Source organism: Pongo abelii, chromosome 4 (assembly GCF_028885655.2).
Source record: "Pongo abelii isolate AG06213 chromosome 4, NHGRI_mPonAbe1-v2.0_pri, whole genome shotgun sequence".
NCBI lineage: Eukaryota > Metazoa > Chordata > Mammalia > Primates > Hominidae > Pongo > Pongo abelii.
In genome coordinates this window covers 151,201,339-151,221,664 of record NC_071989.2, presented here as the reverse complement: position 1 = coordinate 151,221,664, position 20,326 = coordinate 151,201,339, and the positions used below count along the sequence as shown (strand labels likewise).

Sequence of the window (20,326 nt, the reverse complement as noted above, 5' to 3'; positions counted from 1 at the left end):
GGGAGGTCAAAGGTTTCAAAGCAGCAGCTCTCTGCAAAAGAGAGACTCTGACATCTCTGTGCCAAAGGAGAGGCTCAATATCATGGTGCTTCAACGGGACATGCAGAGACAGCAGCTCGAATCCCTGACTGCAGGCAGAGCAACACACAAGGCTTCTACATGGTAAACTCTGTTTTGTTGGTCTTTTAGAACATAAGTAAGTCACCAACTTACTGAGTGAGATCATGTTGTCATGATGACAGAGTTCCAGGGAAACACAGACCTCCTCTGGATCAAAGAACCTTCCCATTGTCTCCATCCAAGACACGCAACCAAATCATGCAAAACCAATCCAACTGCTGGCAGTCCACAGGCAGCAAGCAGCCAAAATGCATCAACATGCAAGAATGCATGTGAGATGTGGATAGAAATCCCTATTGTTACAAGCCATAGGCATCCATATTAATACCACGAATGCTATAATTAGTCATTTAGGGAAAAATAAAATAAATCTGCTCCAGGACAGTCTCCCTGAATTTTGTAAGAGTTAGAAAGATGGTTTTAAGATTGCTGATCCTGCCATGCTGACTTGCTTTCCCAAGAATGCCTTTGACCTTACCCAGCTGTTGCACTAGTAAAGAAGAACTCAGCAATGCCTGTGAGGAGGGCCAATTCCATGTCCCCAGAGAACAATGAGGTCCCCTCAACAATACTCACTAACATATGTGAGCATCCCACAACACTGCAAAGGCTGAATGACTCCCACCTGAGATCTGTCCCTTCTAAACTACCTCTGACCACTCAGAGCCCCTGCAGGACAAACTACCTCTCTGATGCTTTGCCGGCAGCTGCATGCCTCACTCTTTCTTTTCTCGTTAACATTCCTCTGCACAGCATTACTTGCCTCTTCACAGAAAACCTATCCAACCCTCTAGAACAAGTGCTTATCATTATTTTATCAAGTTCTGGAAGGAGTGAGACTGTCAGCAAACCCAAACTATTGCTAGAGGACAGCTGAATTTCTGGTCAACATGAATCATCTTTCCAAGACTGGGGAGGGACTACGTGCCTATGTAGAGTGAACCCTGGAAATACCCAGACTCCATGAATAACCTGCTATGACCTCAGGCAAGTCTCTGGACCTCTGTGTGACAAAGTGTGAAATTAATAGGCAGAAATAGTCAACCTGACAAAGATGAGAGAGAAGAGAAGGCCATGCCGAAAGAACACCAGGTGCACAAGACCACGTGGCTGGAGAAAACACAGCAACTAAAGACCAGCACGTGGGAGAAAGGGCAGGGGTGGGGAGACCAGTGTAAAATGGGAGGGAGGGGGCGGCCACACAGGGCCTAAAGGATTATAACCAATTCTGCACAGCTGCCAGGGAGGCACTAGTTCCATCAGTGATCCATAAATAGTTGGGAATTACCTTCTGATTATGAGGTAAAACTCAGTTCTTGTACATGAGCCTATGAGGGGCAAAATGCCAAGCTGTTCATAATAAAACAACTGAACTGAACTACTAAAATTACAATCTCAAGCCTGGATGTGGTAGAATAATGTTTGCTAACAAGCTAATGCCTGATGTTATCTTAGCTAATGTCAAAAATGTATTTTCCGGCTGGGCACAGCGGCTCACACCTGTAATCCCAGCACTTTGGGAGGCCGAGGCAGGCAGGTCACCTGAGGTCAGGAGTTCGAGACCAGGCTGGCCAACAGGGCAAAACCCCGTCTCTACTAAAAATACAAAAATTAGCCGGGCATGGTGGCACACACCTGTAATCCCAACTACTCGGGAGGCTGAGGCGGGAAAATCACTTGAACTCGTGAGGCAGAGCTTGCAGCGAGCCGAGATCGTGCCACTGCACTCCAGCCTGGGCGACAGAGTGAGACTCTGTCTCAGGAAAAAAAAAAAAAATGTATTTTCCATGTGAACAAAAATACAAAATCCACTCATCTGTGAAACAATTAAATTATTTCATCGTCAAATCCATCCTGATTAATCTGTAGTGTAAACTATCCTTGTCTCAGAGGTGATACAGAAATCTTCTTGTGGCCTGGTTGACACTGCACATCAAGCTTATCCACTGCTCTAATGCTAGACATTTGCATAGTAGAACCATTGGCTATACCAATGATTCTCTTAAAATCCTTTCTCTTTAAAGTCCTTTCAGATCCATTGGCTATCCAGCTAATAGCTATCCCTTATTTGCTACATATGAGGCACAGGGCTCTGCATAATACAAAACTAAAACATATGCAGACTCAAGAAGTTAGCAGCCTAATGAGAAGGGAGGAGGGTAGAAACAGGACTAACAGAGGACCTACTACGTGTCTGACATTGACTTATACCATCTCCTTCAATCCTCCCAAGAGCTCAATCAGGAAGGCATCATTATACCTATTTTACGGAGAGACTGAGGCGCAGAGATATAAGAAATTTTTCCACCTTATATAGCTAATAACTTCAAAAGTTTGTATGCAAGTATAGGTCTGACCCCTAAGTTTACTCTTAACAACTCTACCATGCTTCAAAAATACAGAATGTTGTTTTTTTGTGTGTGTTTTGTTGTTGTTGTTGTTGTCGTTTTTAACGTTGGTTACAAGAAAAAGAACAAGCAGTAAGTACCATAGAGAGAGAGAGATCATCTGTAGTAAGTATTCAGTCAGAGGAGAAACCGCCCCCATTGAAAGGATGATGTTCCTCTAAGGAAGGAATAAACTGGTCACTAAGGAATTGACCAAGGAGAGATGGGGAGAATAACCCCTATGGGAAGAGGGGACAATTTAAACAAAATCACAGAGGCAGGACACTGGGCTGCACACACGGGAAACAGTAGGGCCAAAAGAAGGGGAGAAGCCACAGGCAGAGCGGGAGAGGCAGGCAGAGCTCTGCAGAGGCCTGGGGAACACAGTGAGGGCATGAGGCTGCAGGAGGCAGCAGAGCAGAGTCTCTGTCTCCACAGAGGAAGGGAAGTAAAGATCCAAGTGAGGTGGCTCTGTCTGGGGCCTAGTTTAGAGGCAGCCAGGGTCTGAACCAGCAGGGGTTGGCGTGGTGAGAAGAGTGTGTGCAAAAGAACACCCGTGGGGTTTGGGGACTAACTGGGTGAAACAAATCATCACATGTGGGTCCAGAGGTTGTGCCTGGATGACGGGGACAGCAACAGCATTTTTAACAGAAACAGTGAGCATGGGAGGTGAAGCAGACTGGAGGAAACAGGACAGAAACATGGCAGGATTGAGGCACCAGCAATGCATACAGATTAGAGATGCCAGCAGACATCAAGAAACTAAAGAACTGGAGAGGGGCTGGGGCTGCCAGAGGGAAGTCTAGGAGCCACATTCATGTGGGTGGTGGCAGAAGCTAGGGACTGGAGAGATTAGTGACAAAGAGAGGCAGACCTTCTGGTTGGGGAGGAGAAGACCACAAGAGAGGGAACCTTGAGAAGACCCACAGGACAAAGAAGGTGAGCAAGGAAGGGACGTTCAGAAGGGGATGAATGAAGCATGGAGAGCACACTGTCAATGGAGGAGGAGAGAATTTCAAGACAGAGAGGGAATGTTAGCAAAATCTCATGGCGGCTAATGTTTGAAAGCATGCACAACTTCTCAAGCACCATTTGTCTTTTTAAAAGAAAAGCCAAATACAAATGGGAATGCTCTGGGAGGGGAGAGATAAGAGGTGTGCCTCCCCTGCTCTGAAGTTTTGGGTCTTTTTAGTGTGAGAACCTGTCTTACCCAAGAGTGAGAACACAAGAGTCCACACCTACTTCACAATGAAAACCTACTGGAATTGCTTTAGCTAGTGAAAATTATCCTGAGATGGTTTCAATCTTTCAAATAATTTCTCAAAACTGCTCACCTTGACTCCCATCCCTTCATGCCCTTCTAAAGTGTTGTTTGTGGCTCAGAGAAGAGGGTAATAAACACATTTGATAAAAAATCAAGTTAGAGTTGGGCACCGTATCACCATGGAACCAATAAACAACATGGAAGAGACTTTCAGTAAATTTCAGATCATTACCTCTAGTTTAAAACCAATTTAGTGCAAAGATAACTAATTACTTCTGAGATCTCTAACACACCCATGTTTGTCCTCTGACAGTCATTACTTAGTAGGGCCAAGAAACCAAGTAGGCGGGAAAGAAAGAGCTGCCTGGCCCATAAATCGGATGCCCACTGGTTAATTCCCACAAGCCATGGCTAGGTTACATAGTGAGGGAGCAGGCCCCTGTCTTAAGGAGCTTCCAATTTTGTAGACTGCTACAGGAAAACCTAACATATAAAAACCATGCAAAGAATCATATACAGAATTAGGGTACAGATGTTCAAAACTAATGCCGTCCTTTGCCTCACTAAGGACTCATTATAAGCAAGACTCTTTCACACTGTGCTCACCTCGGCAGCTTCCACGCCATCTACATAACTATGATGTTCACACAGCCTTACTCTAACACACATGTTAGACGAAGTGAGGAGCGCCTGCACTCAGCTGATGTGCCAAGGCTGGAGAACCACCTATGGTGAGAATCTGACCACAGAAAACAAGGAAGAACCGGAAGGGAGTAAAGGAGGAAAATGGGACTGGGAAAACCACAGGGCCACACACGATATTTACTTCAAACAAGCTTTTGTTTGGTTCAAGGTTCTGTGGTCTTAAATTTAAAAGACCCCAGGGAGTGATGGCCACCCAGTCCTGTAATCTCCTATTACCATAAGCAATGTTGACCAAACAACTCAGAGAGTATCAGATTCACTGTCCAGATAAAACCAAAACTAGTGTCTAGAGCAACTTACAGTTTAATACCAGGCGGCTGAGAGAGCTAGCCTTTTGCAATACAAATGAAAGAATTCCACGTCTCACTGTGGGAAGAAATCAACTTCTCCAACTGAAGTTCAAAATTCCTTTCTCCCAGATCACTCCCCTTCACCAACTAAAGCTTGCCACCTCCAGACACTGCCATTCAATTGGATTGAACAACTGTGTGTGGGGCCCCTCCCAGGTGGTAGGCACTCTTCTAGGACAGAACTAACCCAGCCCAGCCCCTGCCCTCATGGGCTTACACAGCCCCACCTCTGCTCTGAATCAGAGGATGCCTGAGCTCACACACAACCCAATTCTCAATCTTGAATATCTGCCCTGATGTTCACTCCACCAACAATGTTGTACTTCCCCACCTCCAGGTGTCCAGATGGGCCAATCCTCCAAATGCCATCTCGTCCATGGAGTCCTCCCAGGCCCACGCCAGTCCACCTGCAGCACTGACCACCACCCATACAACACAGGTCCTGCTTCTCTCCCTTAAGCCTCTTAGTGGCACTCTATTTGTGCCACCTAATGGCAGTTAAGACATCACCATCCTGGCGGGGCATGGTGGCTCACACCTATAATCCCAGCACTTTGGGAGGCTGAGGCGGGCGGATCACCTGAGGTCCAGAGCTTGAGACCAGCCTGACCAACATGGAGAAACCCCGTCTCTACTAAAAAGACAAAATTAGCCAGGCATGGTGGTACATGCCTGTAATCCCAGCTACTCCAGAGGCTGAGGCAGAAGAATAGCTTGAACCCGGGAAGCGGAGGTTGCTGTGAGCCAAGATCGTGCCATTACACTCCAGCCTGGGCAACAAGAGCGAAACTCCGTCTCAAAAAAAAAAAAAAAGACATCTCCATCCTTTGCTGTATTCGCTGTGTGACCTAAGCTGAGGCAGCTTCCCCAAGGCCTGGGTTCTGTATATTGAAAACAAGGAGATAACAGTGCCTAACAATAGTAATTTTTTAAATAGCCACCTTTTATTGAGATCTTACCGTGTATCAGAGAAATGCTGTGAAATTTACAAACGTTGTTTCATTTGACACTCAAAATCCCATGAGACAGGCACTGTTATCTCCATTTCGCAGATGAGAAAACAGAAGGTGAGAGAGGCAGAGTGATTTGCCCAAGGTGCACAGACAGCAAGCAACAGAGCTGAGATTCTCACTCTGGCAGCCCCACATGGGGCCCTTCATGAATCACCACCCACTACCCCTTTTTTCACAGACCCCTTCTTCGGTTTCCTACCCACCTCATAAGGTTGTTCTGAGATAAGACATGAAAAGTCCTTAGCACACCGACTGGTTCTGGATCTCACTGTCTCCCATGGTATCCTCCTTTAAAGGAGAGTTATTCACATCCATATATGCTTTAAGCATACTAATCAATACATAATGAATTAATGAATGAAGAAAGAGAAAACAAGACTAAAGAACATCTGCCAAACTACTCAAATAAGATACCAAAGTGTCTTACAAGTGGTTACTCAACATCCTATATACAGATCCTCACAGGACAGCACAAAATGTAGAAGTCTCTTTTGCTCCCAAATGTCTGTGAGATGCAGTCTTCATTCTGGGGTATAAAGGGGAAGAGGTAGGGGTTGTCACAGCAGAGGAGTGAGCAGGAATGCCATAGCACATCCTAGAAGCAGCAGGCCCAGTTCTGCAGCCCTTACTAAGACAAAATCCCCACTGAAGGGAAATCCCATCCAAATCCTCTTTGCCAGAGAGGAGAAGAAGGTCAAACAGACTAATCCTCAAAAAGACCTGAAATTCTGGCTCACCTGGGCCACACCAAAAGACATTCCCCTGGGAGCAAGAGACAGGCACGAAAGGTGGCATGCCCCACCCTCCCGCCTATGTGCTGGTGACTCCTCCTCACCCAACACATGTACCTCAGCACCCCTCTGAGCTCGGATACAACTCCAGCCATGTGACCTTGGAAAGGTCTCCGGCCCGTGAGATAATACCAGAACCACCCTCACACAGGTAACTGTGGCTCAACAGGTAATACACAAAGCCAGCATCTGGCATATAACTCAACATGAGTCAGCTATAAATGTGAGCAGGCAATGGTGATACAGAGACCCAAACGCTGCAGTACACCGCCCTCCCATGAAACCAATGCGTGGCTTTCACACATGGATACCTTAGGTAGCCAGTTTCACTGCGGTGCACAAAATACACCTCTTTGACCATAACAACAAAAAAATCAAAACGCGATTGGTCTCACAGGGGAAAAAAAGGCATGTGAGTGAAGTGTGGGTGAGCAAACAAGGAGAAAATGCAGGCAGGGAAATGGAAAAAAAGAAAAGGATGCAGCCTGACCAACTGCTGACAAGCCAGGAGCTGAGCTTGGGGAGGAAGTAGAGGCAGGTCTCTGTGGGGACTCAGAGCTTAGTCTATCAAGAAGAGAGACGTGAGGGGTCAGTCTTGTCCCTGAAGCCATCATGGTGAGGACCTGCCAGCCAGAAGACAGGACCGCCAGTTAGCTGGACACCAGCCAGAGCTGACACTCAGCTGCTTTAGCTGATTTTAGTATTCAGAAGCTGATATGTGTCTGTACATAAACAGTACACACAGAAGCCTCTTCCTTTTCTAAAAATACACGGGTCTGCAGTTCAGCACTGAGAAGGCCATCTAGAGCATATAACAAAGACAGCAACTGCGGATGTCTGGCCACCAGAAGGAAAAGCATTTCCTTTATCAGCAAAGGGCATGAAGTCACCCTTTACCCCAGAGGCCTGACTCCATCTAGGGGAACTGCATGGCACAGAAGACCTCCATGATTTCAGAGAGCTGACCTGACTCCCACCTTGGACATTTGCTATTCTTAACTGCTCTGAGTCTCAGCTTCCTCATCTGTGAAGCGGGGTGATAACAAATACCCACAGGGAAGCGTTTTTCTAAGGATGAGAAATAATGAATGCAAACCACCTAGGCACAGTTCCTGGTACAGAACAGACGATCAACACACAGTAGCTTGGTTCTTCCTAAAATCCCAGAGTCTTTGCTGCTCCCTCTCCTCTCATCCCTGAAATAACCCAACCAAGGAAGAGAAAGACTGATTTTCCCTGCTCTCCTAGCAGCCTCCCTCAAGAGCTGCAGCTCCTCAGGATATTCCTGGTGCTTGTTCTGGGCAGCAACATGGGCCAAGAAATCAGGAGGCTGCTCATTAGCGAACAGAGGAGAAGAGGAAAAGGAAGTGCATCCCTCCAGTCCTCACAGAGGGCTCCTCCACATGTGCTGGTCTCAGTTAAGTTCAGCAGGCATCAGAGAGCAGGTGAGGAATGGCCCTCAAAACAGGGGCTACCATCCTACAATCAACTAAAAGAGTTCTTTTTTTTTTTTGAGACGTAGTCTCACTCTATTGTCCCGGCTGTAGTGCAGTGGTGTGATCTCGGCTCACTGCAACCTTCACCTCCCAGATTCAAGCGATTCTCTTGCCTCAGCCTCCCAAGTAGCTGGGATTATAGGAGCCCACCACCAGGCCCGGCTAATTTTTATATTGACGGGATGATATCATGTTGACCAGGCTGGTCTCAAACTGCTGACCTCAGGTGATCCACCGCCTTGGCCTCCCAAACTGCTGGGATTACAGACGTGAGCCACTACGCCCAGCCTAAAAGAGTTCTTATTCTGGAGTTCTCAAAGAGCTCTAGAAGGTCCTGACCCTGAACCCTCTGAAATTGAAAATGAATTTTGGGTAAAGAGGCATTTTCTTGGGAAATTGTCCTGAACTTTCATCATATTTCAAAGTCTTTGACACTACCCTGAAAAAGAAAAAAAAAAAAAAAAAGCTTTAAAACTGCCAACTCATTCACAGAAAACAAGAACAAGAATGTCTGAGAAAGACTAATATAAAGCAATTTCTCGGGCTGGGCACTGTGGCTCACACCTGTAATCCCAGCACTTCGGGAGGCCGAGACAGGTGGATCACCTGAGGTCAGGAGTTTGAGACCAGCCTGGCCAAGATGGCGAAACCCCATCTCTACTAAAAATACAGAAATCAGCCAGGTGTGGTGGTGGGTACCTATAATCCCAGCTACTCAGGAGGCTGAAGCATGAGAATCGCTCAAACTCAGGAAGTGGAGGTCGCAGTGAGCCGAGATCGTGCCACTACACTCTAGCCTGGGGAATAGAGCAAGACTCTGTCTCAAAAAAAAAAAAAAAAAAAAAAAAAAATCTCACTTTTAGCTCACATGTAATGATACTTGTCAAGTATCTTATTGTATATTATCTCACTTAGTCCCCACAACAATGGAAGGAGACAGTTATCATCTCTAGATGAAGGAAACCAAGGCTCAGGAGCACACCACTTCCCAAGACCCCATAACTAACAAATGGCAGAGCCAGGACTCAGCCCTAAGAATGTGTGAAGCCAAAGCTCAGGCTCTTCATCACCACATCACAGTGTCACCTTCTGCAGATCAAGCCCCAGATTTTATAAACTAAAAGGAAAAGTGGAAGGAAAGAAGGTAGAGGTTATGAGAGATTGGTTAGAACCTGACTTATAATTCAATGCTTTTTCTACTATATCCACCCTGCCCCATGTCTTCATACAACTCATACTGAGAAATGTTTTAATCATCAAAAAAACAACACGCCATAAGGAAGTGTAGTGGTACCATAAAACCCTCAGCTTCCTCGCCAGAAAAACAGAGATTATACAGCACTACTCCATAGGTATGTTACTGAGATTAAAAGGAGGCAAAATGTGCAAAGCACGTGGGTTTGCCTGGCATGTCTGGCACAGAGTAAGCACTCAATGAATGGTAGGTATCACTGTAATCATGACAATCTAGTGAAACAGCATGCCTTAGCAATCAAAGGTATCATCTTTAAGTGGATGAACCCCACATTAGTTGCTTCAATGAGCCCACGTCCCTGCATCCCTGAACTCCACTCGGTGTCAGAAAGACAGAGGCCTCAATTTGGCTCCCAGGAGTGATCACACTCTTTGCCTCAGCTGCATGCTTGGGAAGCAACAGCAGCAGCAGCCAGAGAGACTTGGGAGCATGCCTGGGTCCCAGAGCCAACTATCCAACATCATCTGAGGTGCCAAGAGGTCTTGGAAACCTCCAGGGTGATTACAGGGGGTAGGGAATATTCATGGCAAGCTTCTCCAGACACAGAAAGCAACCCAGAAAATAAGTATAAGAAGTTGCCAAAGGCGGGGTAGGTCCACCTCCAAGCCAGATATGCCAACAGAAGAAAAAGCCAGGGTATGGGGGAACAAAGGTTTGGGGGACCTTTGAACCATGTCCCCTACATCCCTACAAGAAGCCATCTAACTGATGTGATTCTTCAAGGAGGATAATTTTCATGAGTTTGTCCCACAAGAATATAACATCACTAGTGTAATCTCTGAAGTCTCCACACATAAGACAATTATCAACAGTAACAGCTGCCATTCATTTATTAAACAATTACGTTCTAAGCCTATTGCATATATTACCTCCTATAATCCTCCAAATGAAATGTTGAGGGAATTTCCATTCTCATTTTACAAATGGGAAATTAGCCTCAGAAACATTAAGCGCCTGCCCAAAGACATAGGGCTGGTAGGTGACAAGACAGATTTCTAAATCCCATGCTCTACTACTATGCACTTTTAGATCTATTATTGGGTTTCACCTGTGGGACCTCTAGGCATGTTTTTCTCCTAGTCCTTCCCGAAACATAGGGATGAACTTATTCCATTCTATCCTACTCCACAAGATTTCTTGTGCTGGCTGCTGAACCCAAGAATAAACTGCACTAACCAAAGGTTCTGCTATGCTTAGAAGCACACAAGACAGGGGCATAAATGACACAAAGTATGGGTGAGGTGGATATTAACAGGTAGAAGGAATGGAAGAAGCGGCCACAAACCTTCTGTCCCACAGACTACATACCCAGATAACTCCACACTCCTCTCTTTTCAAGAACAATTTCAAGAAACATGCCTCTTCACAACACAATAAAATTCTTGAAATGTTGGTGGAGTATCTAAAGAATAAGGAAAGGTGACCACAGAAGAATGCAGGGGAAATATCACTTGAAAAAAGCAAACATATAACACCCTGCAAGTGTTCTCCATTAAATTTCCCAAAGCAAATCATGACTTTGGAACCAACCCATTAACACAAATCAAAATAATCTGAACCAAAAGTTCCCATTTAAAGGCCCTTTCCCCCTTGAAGGTTTGTACAAGGGAAAATGCACTCTCATATACCAGGCCACCTCGCTTCAGTAATTACCACCAGACCTGGAGGTTTGCATGGCTCTTACCAAATGAGCAAAAGTCTATGAACCCCTAAACCAAGAACAGAGCTCACAAGAGAGGTGGGGAGAGGTAGACACAATGAACATGGGAAATTCTGCAACAGGACCTCCCTCTGAAAACAAAAATCTCTCTATGGATTTCTGTTCCTAGAAGTCATCCTTCCACACGACTCAGGCACTACTCTACTTTCCTTGTCTCTACCCTCTTTCGCCAGCCATCTACTTTGCTCCAGCCAGAGGGATGCGTTGCTTAGCAACTGCCCTCCAACAAAAACAGGAGCCAAGATGAAGTCAGGCCTCTGACATCTCCTGCTCCCTTGTACTCATGGGACAAGCTCTCAGCAGAGCCAAGAAATCTACAGTTTCCATCAGACATGGGGCTCAGAGGCTGAGGAGCTTTGCGGGGTTGCCCGCACTCAGTGTGACTAAACAGTCACCTCCAGCTAGGGTAAAGGATTCTTATTCAATGTGAAGGCTCCAAGGATTCAATACACTGCAGGAACCGCTGCATCCTCAGCTCCCATCCAATCTTTCCCTAATTACACTGTAAACGTAATGGTAATGATGTCCTGGATTTGGCCTAATATATCTTCCAGTCTAGGTGTTGGGCTTAGCACGGTGAGACTTGAAACCTGTGGCCACCTCCTCAGGGACAGATCTTGACACTTCATCTGACATTAGTCTTTCCCTATCACCCAGGATTTGTTTCTTTCCTAGTTGATGACTTACAGTGATTTTTGTCTCATTGCCTTCTTCTTTGTCTGCCTACATGAAGGTAGGAAGCCTGAATGCTGTTTTATCCCCAGACCCCCGAGGCTGATACAAAGAAGCCAGGCAATTAATCTTTATTGTATGGGTGGGGTAAGATGAGGAAAGGAAATCAAGGGGAGGTCCCTGGATATCCTTAAATGGTGAGACATAGATCATAATATTACTAACTTCCCTAAATAACCTGTTATAGATCCAGTTTTCATGAACTTATGAAATCTCCATCTTTTCACACTTTCCATCTCAAGGAAAACACATAAATTCCACGTGTTTACTGTCTGCTGTGTGAAAGTACTACTTCCTTTTATGTTCTTACATTACCTCTACTGAACCTTTCTTTGGAGCAGGAAGGCAAGAAAAAGAACTGGCAGAGTAGATATGGAAGGGGTGCTTAATCTAGCTTTTATTCTAGGATTCTGTGAACAAGTCCATGTTTGTTCCCTGACAATTTCATCTCAGCTTCTGGGTGGAGTACACACACCGGGACCTCAGAGAAGAGGCTAAGTGAAACTCCTCACATGGCTTTTCTGATGCCTCTACTGACCAACTAGGCTCAAATAAGATGATGACAACTACCACTTGCCGTGGGCCTCCCCATTCATTTACCTAGGAACCTTAGAACTACAATTCTTAAACACAGATTCTTTCTTGTTTACTGTCTGTCTTTTCCACATGACTTGAAGATTCATCAGAGTAGAACCTTGGCTGTCTTGTTCACAAACCCCTAAGACATTTTAGGCCCTATTTAACAATAGTCAAAAAACAAACAAACAAAAAAAAACAGTGATTATGTACTGCCTAAGATTCTGGACAAGGACTAAGGATTTATTCCCTACTAAAAGAAAAAAATAACCAATGTATTATTCCTCCATGATGAGGTAAGGCTTTGCCAGACACTCCCCATCATATATTTACATAGTTCTGAATAAACACAGTTCAGGTTCCACCCAAAAACTGTTTAAGTTTAGCCTTTTTAACATCAGCAAATCCATAAATCACACTGACTATGAGGATAAAGGACCTCAATAAACTACCCAGTCCTTGAATGAACCTATTTAGCAACAGTAGAGTCAACACGTGTGGCAGATTCTACTTCCCAAAGATAGCCACACCCATACATCCCATCCCACATATTCTTCTTAATGACGAATGAGGCACAGGCACTCCTCCACCAGGCAGTGGGGTCTATATTCCCTCGAACCTGGCTGGACCACTGCAACTGCCTCAACCAAAAGAACATGGGGAAAATAATACGCATGACTCCAGAGGCTAGCTCAGTCTCTCTCCTCTCTTTCTCTCTCTCTCACAACACAAAACTGGACAGCACACAAAACTTCCCCAAGGTCTCCAGTCTCTGAGCTCTTTGGACTTGAAGAAGCTGAGTCAAGCTCTTCGGCCAGCTGCCACTTTCTCCCTTAACCATCCATTTCATTTGCACAGAGACTGAAAATAAAAACTTTCCCTTTTGAACAAATTATTTTTGCCAGCTTTCTCACTCTCAGGAAAGCCTCATTCCAGAACTTTTTGGTTTTGAAAACCAGAATAGGGATTATTTTACCTATATGAGGTCTCCCTTTGGCCTACCTCAACAGACTAATATCAACCAAACCCAGAGGGGTATTCTTTTAATGAGAAAAATCCTTTAACTTTCAATATTTATTGAAAAAAATCTACTATCCCACATGGGTTCCAACATCAGACACACAGAAGTTCAAGTATCGTCTCTGTCAACTGTTAGCTGGATGACCTTGGGCAAGTTATATGACCGCTCTGTACATTAGCTTCCTATATCTGTAAAAGAAATTTAAAAAAAAAAAACCTTCAAAGGATTGTTATAACAATTAAATGGGGTTATTATAACTAACACTTGTAAAGTGCTTGCTATGTGCCAGGCACTCTTTAAGTGCCTGAAGGTGCTCAGATAACTCTGTGAAAATCAAATCTTAATTACAGCATAAGAACAGAGACTCAAACCCAGTAAACTCAAACGACTCATCTCAAACTCACTTTGTAATGTACTTCGTACTACATTACAAAATAAATGTAAACTTATAAGATACGTAAGAATCGTCTGAAATGTTTGTTAAAATGCAGATCCCTGGTTATACTCCAGAGATTTGAGTCATTAATCTAGGATGGAGTCCAGGAATGTACTTTTTTTAACCACATCAACACTACTACTTCCCAGGTGATTTTAGGAAATCTTGCCCTAGAGATGCTGGTATACATATCTAGACCAAATAAGTCATGATGGCATAAAAAGACCATAAGCTAAGAGTCAGTGGTACGAGTTCTAGTCTCAGCTCTGTCCCTATCCAGTTCTACAGCTTTGACATGGTCACTTAGCTTTTCTGAGTCTGTTTCCTTCTCTGCATAATGAAAATTTCAGACTAGATCATTCCAAAGCTGTCTCTTTTTCCAAAGTTGATCCCACAACATGACTACTAGACACAAGTCCCTCAAACCAGCTTGTTCTGTGCATTTGTAGCAAAAAAAATAAGAACAATAATGTACTAAGCCCCACTATATACAAGACATTCCAAGATGCTTACGAATTCATTTAATTATTTTTAATGGTCACAACCATCTTGAAATGTAGGCATTATTGTCCAAGATGATAAAAGCAAAACTCAGAGAAGTTCAACAACCTGTCTGAGGTGACACAGCCAATAAGCATGGCTAAACTTAGATTCTATCCCAGGTTTACCTGACCTCATACCTGCGTTAGTATATCATTATGCCTTTGGCCATCTCATTATAAAATTAACTTCCTTTGTATTTCTCTGTTCAATCAAAAGGTAAGAACAATGAAAGCTTGGCTATAAGGAGGAAGAAAAATGTAAAACCTATTTCCTTGTTAAGGTACCATACAAACATTACTACAGAATCAATCAATATTTTACCCTTAACTTTTTTTTTTTCTTTTAGACAGAGTCTCACTCTCTTGCCCAGGCTGGAGTGCAGTGGTGCGATCTCAGCTCACTGCAACCTTCGCCTCCTGGGTTCAAGCAATTCTCCTGCCTCAGCCTCCTGAGTAGCTGGGATTACAGGTGCCCACCCACCATGCCCGGCTAATTTTCGTATTTTTAGTAGACGGGGTTTCACCATGTTGGCCATGTTGGTCTCAAACCCCTGACCTCAGGTGATCTACCTGCCTCGGCTTCTCAAAGTGCCAGGACTACAGGCATGAGCCACCGCGCCCGGCCTACCCTCAACATGTCATACCTGCAAACACTCAGATTGCTATCTGCCAATATCCCTGTAGGGAAAAATGAAAGATCTGATTACTGTGAAATTATGCACATAAATAACTATTCTTTTCTTCTGCTTTCATCTGAAGCAATGTGAGGGGCAAAACTGTTTTGTATTGTTTGAGTTAGTCCTAAGAAAAGAGAATGAGCTGGGGTATAAATATATAACTATTCTACCAAGGCTGCCAATCCAGAATCTCATAAAACATGATGCCCAAAAAGGAACAAGAAGAATCAGGGATCTTACGAAATACTCAATACTGATTTCACATTCAAAAGTATCTTCTACTGCAGAGAAAAGATAGGACTAGCTCACCCTTAAGCTCCGCAGCTGCACAAAGTACCAGAGGGCAAGTACAGGGCACAAGGCAGGAGAAGCAAGCACAACTGGCCACTGCAAGCCTAAAAACCAGGTCTTCTTATCATCGCCAAGTGAAGCTCAAGTGAGACGTGAGAGTAACAAGATACCAAGTTCGAATGACGTGTTCACTACGAGGAACCCAGGGCGGGTGGTAGAAGAGGAAAGCAGAAGTGAACCAAAGCACTGAGGCTGGTCAGAGGGAGAGGGTGAAAAAAAAAAAACAGAATTTTGCCAATATCTTTCTTCCCTTCCTTAATTCCTCTCATGGGAAGAACAGAACTTTCCAATAGAGTATCCTCCACTGAGCTTAGAGATACAATGGGAAACTTTCTCATGACGTCTACCCTTTTGTTTTCTCTTGCCAAGTAACTTAAAAGGAACCTAATCCCAGGCCTTCTTGCCTCCAAACTTCATTACTTCATCCCAAGAACTCAGAGGAGAAAAATGGAAAGAGGATGAGGTGGAGAAAGAGTACTAACTACAGAAGTTCCAGATAATGAATTTTAGACAAAAACTGTTTTGGTTTCCAAATGTGTTCTGCAAGAGATTTAAAGGGTGCCTGAAGGACACATCAATGGGGTAAGTCACCCAGGAAAAAACAGGATTTGAAATCTGAAAAACCTGAGCTCTGATCTCAGTACCACCTGGGCTACTTCCTCCCTACCTGACCTGAGGCAAGTTACATAATTGTCCTTCAGTTTCCATGTCTGGAAAGTAGGTACGATAATACCAATGTCATAAAACTGTTCTAAGGAATACATGAAATAATACCTATAAAATGCCTAGTATGGTATCTGATCCAAAGATTTTCTAAATTGGGAAGGGTGGCAATAAAAAAATGAACCATAAAGTCTTATTTATATTTGCAGTTTCAAATTCCTTTGAACTACTCCGTGGGGAGACCAAAACTGGGGTACCCTGCAATTCTATTCCAATCCTTCTTCTTATAAGAAACCCGGAGACAACTTCTGTGAAAACACAGGCCTCGTGATGTCTCAAAATACTCAGTGATGCCAAGGAAAACTATGGCAATTACTTCAGACTGAGTGCATGGGAGACTTCTTCTTACTTGAAGCCTCAAACAGAGAAATGAGAAGAGGTGCTCTAATTAGCATAGGTGGTCTAATTAGCCCAGGTAAAGGGCTTTGAGCTCCTGCCTTACAGAGTATCTTGAATTCTGGCATTGGGAAAAAGGAACATTTCTTTAAAGAGTAAGTTGTAAATGATTTATATGACTGGTTCATCACCGGGGAAAAATGCTGTCAGGCTTTAAGGAAGCCAGCTCCTCTCTTCAGAGGGGAAGAATGAACCACAGATTAAGTGAAAAGCCAAAATCCCAGAGAGATCATTAACTGAGTGAAGCAGCAACTTGGTATCACCGGTTCAGAGCCCCTGCCCAGGATGTCTGGACCTGGAATTAAACATTAGAGGAGGGAGTGGGTTGATATCTTACTTTTGCTCTCCAACAATCGAGACACCAAGTCAATGTACATGAAGATTCCATTCCCAAGAACCAAGAAAGGGTACCAATGCCCTGGATTCAGATGCCGTGGCCTGGGTTTAAATCCTGGCTCTGCCATTTACTAACTCTGTAAATTGTTTCAACTCTGTGTACCTGAATTTCCTAATATATAAAATGGGTGTAATACTAAAACTAATCTTAGAGGGTTTTGTGATGATTTGATTGTGCAAGTTAATAACACAAATAGAATCTAATTTAGATCACAGTAAGGGCTAAATTAAATGAAAATTATTATTATCCATCTCTTGGTGTTGGTGGCTAACCACTATTGAGCTTTTATTATGTATCATGTGCTAACCATGGGTTACCTAATTTCATTCCCCACAAACCCTGTGAGACAATGTGTGAAAAGCACTAAGCTCAGGGAACTCCATGAACATAGAAAATGCTCAAAAAAAAGGACCCACTTCTTGCTATTATCATTACCAAATCACCAAATCACCAAATCAAATCCAAAACACCATTTCCCCCCATTCTGAAAAGACACCTGGGTAAAAGACAAGTCAAAGAAATTGTGAGACTTAACCACCCTATAAGCATCTATCTGGGTAATATGTCAGTTGGATGTTTTTGATGAGTCAGAGACTCTTCTTGTATCAAATAGACTTGATATTACCTTGACTATTTCACTTTGATAAAGATTGCAAGACCCAGGAGTTAAATGAATGGGGCCACCTGAATACTCTCTTATACTGGGTGTCTAGAGCCAGAAGAAAAAGAAGACATCTCTATACCATAAATTCTACCTCTCATGGGTTAAGGTACAATGTGCTTTGAAGAACAGCCATTCCAACTCCAGAAATGTTTTCATGTTGTTAAAGCATTAACTTCAAATCACTTCATGAGATAAACAGAGGCTATTTCAAACAATGAAAGAAACATCAAGAAAAAGAAAATGATTTAGTACAGATCAAACTTGATTTACCAAAGAAAAGCAATCCTTAAAAGCTCTCCTATTTCTGATCTAATCCTCTTCTATCAGATGGAGACAATACATCCCCTACTAGCCCCAGGCATCCTGGCTCTGTCAACTGACAGTGTTCACACGTGAACCAGGTGGAACAGAGCCTCAGTATTACAGAGTTCTGTACTAACAATAAACTTGGTCTACACAGGATCATAGCACTCTTTGGGTGATATGGTAGATTGCTAATGGCCATGCACCTTTAATGCATGTTCCTTTGCAACGTGACTTTGCCATTCCTCCTATTCAGAGTTGGAGGCAATTTCTCCACTGTCTGGATTCTGTGATACAATTGGATCCCTTGTGACTTGTTTTGGCCAACAGAATGTGGCAGAAGTGAGGCCATGCGAATTCCAAAGCCTAGGCCTCAAGAGGCCCAGCGCTTCCACCTTTGTCCTTTTGGAAAGCTGCTCTGAAGCTGCCAGAGCATGTAGATGCCCAGGATGAAAGACCACATGGGGAGGGGCCCTGTGGTCCCCGCCCTGAATGTAGCTGCACAAGTGAGCCCAGAAGAGGACAACAGAACCACCCAGTCAATCCACTGAGTCACAAGAAATAAACACTATTGTCATCTTTGGTATCAAAGGCTTGGGAAGATTTGTTATACCATAATAGATAAGGGATACAGGTAGATTAGCTAGGGCTTTTGAATTTAATTTTTAAAATAAGTTTCCAAAATGATTAAAAACTTTTCTTAAACTCAACAGGAGGCAAAATCCAAGTTGCTGGAACTCAGGAAGAATGGTTGCTTTAGGAGAGGAGGGAAAGGCTAGAGATGAGATGGAGCTTTCCGGGATGGTAATAATTTTTATTGCTTGGCCTGGGTTGCAATTACATAAGAGTATTCACTGTGTGATAATTTATCAAGCTGTGCATTTCTGAGTTGTGTACTTTTCTGGATACATGCTAAGCTTACATTTAAATAGTTTAAAATAAGCCTCTCTTGGCAAATCTCTTTGAGAAATAGGGGTATGTGGCTAAGGAAACAAATTATCATGCTCATAATTTTTTGTCCACAAATCAAAATTTCCTCAAGAAGCACCCCGATAAACTGGAACAAATCTAGTTTAAAACTGAACATGGCTTATTAAATATGAGTATGTTTCTTTCTTGCCAAAAGCATGACTGTCCCACTTATGAGTCTAAAGATGGCCCCGAAATCCCAGAAAATTTACCAATGCCAAGGTCAAGATATTTCCAAGTGGTAGTTTGAAATTTTTGTGTTGTTTCAGAAAGATGAGGTAAAAGGTCCTCAAAGCTCCCACACTTCTGTGTATGCCTCTCTTGGTAGATTACACAGACTCTGTAGGGGTAGTGGCCACATCTCATTCTCCTCTCACTGTCCCCAGGCCTCCGCCCCCAATGCCAAAGCCAAACATGACCCTTGCTCACACAGAAAGAACTCAAATATCAGCGGTAGGTAGGATGTCCCCAAAGCCCTTAAAAATGCTTGTGCCCTTTGACCAAGTAATTCTACTTCAAGGAGTCTGTTTGAAGGAAATTAAATGGGGGGATAAAGTATGTACAAAAATGTCCATCATATTATTTAAAATAGTTTTAAAAAAACTTAAAAAGGAAACACTCTAAATGTTTAAAGTTAAGAGGTAAGAAAATTATCTTATATCCATAAAACAGAAACAGTACACATTTAAAAGTACATGAACATGTTTTTTAAAAAACATTTTTTAAAAAAGGAATAAAAGGGCCAGGCACAGTGGCTCATGCCTGTAATCCTAGCGCTCTGGGAGGCTGAGGCAGGCAGATCACCTGAGGCCAGGAGTTTGAGACCAGCCTGGTCAACATGGCAAAATGCCATCTCTACTAAAAAAACAAAAAATTAGCCAGGTGTGGTGGCGGGTGCCTGTAGTCCCAGCTACTCGGGAGGCTGAGGCAGGAGAATTGCTTGAACCCGGGAGGCAAACTGCAGTGAGCAGAGATCGTGCCATTGCATTCCAGCCTGGGCAACAAAAGTGAAACTCCACCTCAAAAACAAACAAAAAAAAGAAATAAAAGTTATCTGTGATAAGATCATGAGTGTATTCCATCCTACTGCTTTACAAATTTTCCATATTATACTTTTCAAATGTTCTACAGATACATGTATTTTTCACTTCTTCTATAATCAAAAAAATTTTTTAAGTAAAAAACTGAACTGTGTTAAGCTGAAAAATAATTAATATTATAATCTATTCCTTACATTGCTTGCCTAGATCATCATTTCAGCTATACACGTGTCTTAAGCATCTGAGCAGATTCAACTCCCAGTGAATCATTTCTCTTTCTTTCCTTCTAAGATATAAGCTCTTCATGATCTTTGTAAACTCAATGCCCAACACAGTGTCTTGCTCTTACATTTTGACTGAAAGCTGCAAGACATCAGGGCAACGACAGAGGGACTTAC

General features: G+C 43.4%; 1 protein-coding gene across 11 annotated transcripts in view; it reads right to left on the bottom strand.

Annotated features, from left to right (window-relative positions):
- ARHGAP26 (Rho GTPase activating protein 26) overlaps window positions 1-20,326 on the bottom strand; it is a 462,069-nt gene that overhangs the window by 379,371 nt on the left and 62,372 nt on the right. The window lies entirely within an intron of this gene.